Raw genomic sequence first — 6,000 nt, 5'->3', positions numbered from 1 at the left:
TTGAGCATGGGCTGAACTTAGTGGCTCACTGCTCGTAAACAGGGAAACAAAGCACAAGTGACAGAGGACAACGTCAGGGGCAGGGCAGTTGAAGGCACGGTGTCTTCTTATTTGCTTTCTCTCTTGGATCACTCTCTCTGGAAGATGTTAGCTTTCGTGTCATGGGAATCACTATGCAGAGGCCCATCTGGTGAAGAAGTGAGAACTCTAGCCAATAGCAAGTGAAAACTTGAGTTCTCCCATCAATGACATCTTCTTCAGCCCTCAGATGACTGCAGCTCCCACCTAAAAACTCACAAGGTACTTGGAGTCAGAGCCACCTAAGTCACTCCTACATTCTTGACCATCAAAAACATTGAGGTAATAAATGCTTGTTGCTATAAATCACCACCTTTCAAAGTAATGTGCTATCTAACACAAGGCCCTGTTACATTTTCAAAAACTTTTAAGAATCTAGCATAAAATCACTAGTTTTATTAATGTCAGGGCATCATCATGATGTCTTAAGTCAGAAACTCCAAGTTTACAGCTTGTGTTAGTTAGGCTAGTTGTTACCAGCTACAAGCTGGTATCCCCCAAGCATCACCCACCCACAAATCCCAGTGACTTACCAGAATAAAGACTTCCTTCTCCTTTGCAAGAAGTCCAACATAGCTAAACCATCTGCACAGACATCTGCAGTCCTAGATCACAGAGTGAAGAGGAGGAAGCAATGGAAGAATTCACTGCCTTGGTCAGAAAAAAACACACGCCATTCATACTGGTGCTCTGTTGGCTAGAACCAATCACATGTTCTCAACCCAGCTACAAAGGAGACTATGAAATGTTGGCAAGTCTAAGAGTATTGATGACTGCTATTTGCTACTGCCACATGGCCCCGTTAGGGTCTTCTAATTTCAAAGCTGGAGTAAACGTGGTTTTAAAGAGGTATGTAATCTAAGGTCTGTTCTTTCTACACAGCCTGAGGATTAAAATGGGGGATATATTCTCCATAATACAGCTTATTATCTTATCCTTTGGATTTTGTCAGTAAATTTTATTGTTCCTGCATAAAGTCCCCACTACAAATTGTTTTTCTGAGACTCCCTGGGCCCTTGAGACAGACTTTATCCGATAACCAAGGAGTCTGACATTTCCTTCCTTTCTCCTGCTGGGCAGCGTCCAGCACGCCATCATCTGCCCATGCCACTTTGAACAGAAATAGATCTGTTAGGGCTTAGTGAATACTGTTTCCAACAGAAGGGAAACAGACTGTTCCATGAAAGGAGAGATAACGGCCTCTCTCCCCTTTGTATATTACCTGGTCTCTTGGAATCTCAAGTTGAGCTTTAGATGAAAACAGCTCTTTAGGACTAGTGCGTCTTTGGTTGGAGCCACATCTCTGAAACAAAGATGGTGCTGGCATTCCCCCTGTCCTCCTGCCCCTCTACAGCCACCACCTGTAACTCATTTCTCCCACCATCTCTGGTCATGCATCACGCCTAAGCAGCCCATAAGCAACTCTTTATTACAGGTCATAAAACAAAGAGATTCCTGGAGACTGGTGGAGATCCATGCTGGTGGGTGATGTTAAGATGTCATAGTTCTGCTCCATCCTATTATGGCTGCTCGGGATACACAGCCAGGCAGATAGAGATGAGGGAACCTGGAGTGATCTGCCACCACACTTTCCAGTCTCTTTCAAGCTTGTCCTTTTCGAACTGACGTGCATGTTTTCCTGCACTTTCCAAGAGGTTTTTGAATATTTTCCTTTAGCACATTATGACTGTGCACCTAATGGGTATGTAGTTCTGGGTCCTAGAACTACCTGAAAGTGTGAACTTTAACCCCAACCCACATTTTCTGGTATGCAATTTCCCCCAAACTTCCCCCATTGTTTCCTTTTCCTAAGCTAGGTGTTTGAAAATAAAAGTTGTAAAGTATTTCTCAGAATTCCAAGAAATTTTATTAAACATCTTGATAAGTGGAGTATAAAGAAGTTGAAATATGCAGATCAAATTCTCTTTAAAACACGTGAAGTTTCATATAAATGAAGAGATACATGCTTTACAGATCCGTGGTGTTGGTTTTTCTGAACCAAAAGCATTTGAACAAAATAGTTTGAGACATTCAGTAATTCCACACTGTGGCTGGGCTCACCCATCCCTAATTTTAAGGGAAATTAAATCCATGTGTTTCTCATTCATTTACACTCAACTCACCAAAATACTGTTCTGTAAGAGCAACAGGACTACCAGGAAGCTGCCCAGGCTGTTTTCAAGCCATGTCCTCAGCTGGGAAGTAGGCCTGGCCAACCTCCCCTTGGATCAGCTTCTCTGTCGGCTGATATTCCACTTTGTGGAACCCACAAAGTCCTAACAGACTCAAAACTCTCTGAGGTAGACTCATAGAAATGTGAGGGCTTGGAGAGGTCAACAGACCAGGCCCCTGCCTCGGGAAAGATCTATGGTTAGAGCCCTTGTTACTCCAGTTTGGTTCTGTCTTCCTTGCTGATGCATTCTTATCAGCAACAACCTGGCCCTTCAGGAAATTACTCCTTCCCGCTGCCCTGAGAGGTCCCTGTGCTCTACTGGACGCTGTCAGTGCTTCACTCAGATGTCCTTGGACACCTTCCCCAGTACCCAACTTCTATAAGCTTTGCTGCTAGAGGCTCACCCTGGGAACCTGAGGTCTCTTACCCTCAGTCCAGGCAGGAGAGGAACCATGCAGTCTAAGGAATAACTATGTTACTTAGAATGGGTTTCTCTGCTGACTGCTCTTGGGGGACGCAGAATAACACAGCAGAGAGGCACATGAAAGCAAAAAGGATTGATTATACTTTCGGGTCCTGGAGGAGAGAGGCATGGCATGGCACAGCTTGTAGGGGCCACACGGGGAAAACACCCAGGAAGTGAGCTCAACCAGGCAGGTAGGGATCCCAGAGGGAATGACGCCCGTGGACAAGTGCCTTTAGTGCGGTCAGGTGGGGGCACCCCAGCAAAAGCTGTGAGGGGGTTTTACTGCTGCGTTTGAATGTCATGGGGTCACAGTCAAGGAGGGGAAAGGAGGGAACTTGGGGCAGGGGCCAGCCTTATCACCCTGGTGCACCTGGTTTCTTGGGTGGGGTTCTCACAGCCTATTTGTGGGTATATTGAGACAACAGGAAAAGAGGAAGTTTTAACAATTTATAATCAGGAGACTTCTTGTAGGATGGATGATGAGCCCAGGGTGTGAGATCTGTCCCTGGGTACTGTCTGGATGGAAATGTTTGATGGGCCTTTAGGAAGAAACGCCAGAGTTTTCCCTGACTTCTATCAGGAGACCCAGCAGTCTCTTCCTGATATCTGATCAACAAACACTCCATTCCCTGGATAGCAGGGTTCGAAAGGGCAACCCGAGTTCCCAGAAGCTCACATCATGGCTCTCCCACAGCCTGGGCTCTGGTCTGAGGAGACACTGGGGAAAAGTGTGGTGGTGCTGATTCTGCTCCGACACAGCACCAGAACTAGGAGAATGGGAAAGGGGCGAGGAATGCCAGTGAGAATTCTGAACAAACTGCTCAAAAAGTAAACTGCCAATGGATGCCATACTTTCAGGGGACCACGCCAGGACCACCACCAACTTGTGCATAAAGCCTGACACATGGCAAGTGCTCAAGAAATACTTGATGTTTATATAGTAAACTCTCCATAAAGAATGGCGAAGTGGGAAGCTTCTTGGCACAAATCAGCAGCTCTGACTTTGAGGCCAGAACCTGCCACACTTGGAAGATGATAATTCTTTTGAGAAGCCATAAAACACAATGATTATGTGAGCAGTGCCTGGGGCTGAGTCTGCCTCCTCTGGGCATGAGCTGGGTGATCTTGAACAAGTACTTTAAACTCTGTGTGCTTTGGTCTTGACATTGGTTGTTACGGGATAATAATAGCACCTGCCTTTGCGCTGAGATTAAATGAGTAAATTCCTGTGCAGCTGTGAGAACAGTATCTAACACTTAGTATGTGCTTAGTTAATGCCAGATATGATTGTTATTTCTATCAGAGTCTCACAGATTGATTCGACTATATAGGAGAAGTTGTGGGACATGTCACAGCTCTATAAGAATGGAACAGGTGATGCTAAGCACATGGGGAAAGGATTCATAAAATAATCCTTGGTGGTATCTTATGTAGGTTTAGTCATGTAGTCTCAGGGTCCCTTAAGTGTAGAATTGGACTACCAGTGTCCATATCACCTGGAGGCTTGTTACAAATGAAAAACCTCAGGACCCATCCCAAGTCCAGTGAATCAGAATCTTCATTTCAACTAGCTCGCTAGTGGTTAACATGCACACTAATTCTTTAATCCTATTTATTGTGGAAAATTAAGATATAATAACTTCATTCATTTAAATTGTCCTGGGACGCCTGGGTGGCTCAGTTGGTTAAGCAGCTGCCTTCGGCTCAGGTCATGATCCCAGTGTCCCGGGATCGAGTCCCACATCGGGCTCCTTGCTCAGCAGGGAGCCTGCTTCTCCCTCTGCCTCTGCCTCTGCCTGCCATTCTGTCTGCCTGTGCTCGCTCTCCCCCCCCACAGATAAATAAATAAAATCTTAAAAAAAAATTGTCCTGGTTGTGGTATGTGTGTGTGTGTATGTGTGTGTATTTAGTTTATTGAGGTATAATTGACATACAAAACAGCACACATTTAATGCATACATCTTCACGAGTTTGGACATGTGCACACACATGATACCATCACCACAGCCGAAGTTCTAACGAATCCATTATTTCAAAAAGTTTCCTTATGTCCTATTTTATAGAGATTTTTTGTAAGACCACTTAACATGAGATCTATCCTCTTCACCTATTATAAATTTCAGAATAGTGTATTGTTAATTACAGGTACTATTTCATATAGCAGACCTCCAAGACTTAGTTTTGAGGTAAAGACTATGAACCATCATCACAACAAAAATTCCTTAAAAAAAAAAAAAAAGATTTTATTTATTTATTTGTCAGAGGGAGAGAGCACAAGCAGGGGGAGAAACAGGAAGAAAAGGCAGAACAGGCAGAGGGAGAAGCAGGCTCCCTGCTGAATAAGGAATCTGACATGGGATTTCATCCCAGGACCCTGGGATCATGACCTGAGCCGAAGGCAGACACTAAACCACTGAGCCACCCAGGAGTCCCATACAACAAAAATTCTGAATATTTCCATCACCCCCAAGAGTTTTCTCATGCCCTTTTGCTCTATGTCTCTTTCTCCACTTTTGACCCCAGGCAGCATCTGATTACCTTTCTGTTACTATATTATTTGGGATATCTTAGAATTTTATTGGAATAAAACAGTATGTATTCTCTTTATCTGGCTTCTTTTGCTCATCATAACGACTTTGAGATCCATCTGTATTGTTGTCTTCATCAGTAGAGCACTAATTTTTTATTATATTCTGTTGTACAGGTATATCACATTTTGTTAACACACTCACCTATTGAACATTTAAGCTGTTCACAGATTTTGTGGCTATTATAAATAAATATTCTATGAACAGTGATGTATACATCTTTGAGTGGATGTAGGTTTTCATTTCACTTGGGTAATGCCTAAATATGGAATGACTGGGTCTCTGCTTGCCTCTACAGTAGGCATTTAACTTAATCCCACAGGTCCCTGGGCTCTGTTACTTTTTAAAAAGTCTGTTGTCTTTCTTTTATTTAGTTTGGATAATTGTGATATGTCCAAGTTTACCTATCCTTTTCGTTTTCACTTCCATTCTGCTATTCAGGCCATTATAAATCTGTTATTTTAGATATTTTATTTTTTTTAGTTCCAAAATTTCAGCTTGGTTCTTATTTATATATTCTATGTCACTAGTGAGGTTTCTTATTTTTTTCATTCATCACCATTGTATTTTCTCTACTTCATTGGGCAGTTTTAACATTTTGAGTCATCTCGGGGTCAACCTCTGTTAATTATCTTTTCTCTTGAGTCAGGTCACATTTTTCTGGTTCTTCATATGTCATTTAATTTTGGACTGTA

The sequence above is a fragment of the Mustela erminea genome, chromosome 1 (assembly GCF_009829155.1).
Source record: "Mustela erminea isolate mMusErm1 chromosome 1, mMusErm1.Pri, whole genome shotgun sequence".
In the NCBI taxonomy this organism is placed as follows: Eukaryota; Metazoa; Chordata; class Mammalia; order Carnivora; family Mustelidae; genus Mustela; species Mustela erminea.
This window is presented reverse-complemented; position numbering follows the sequence as displayed.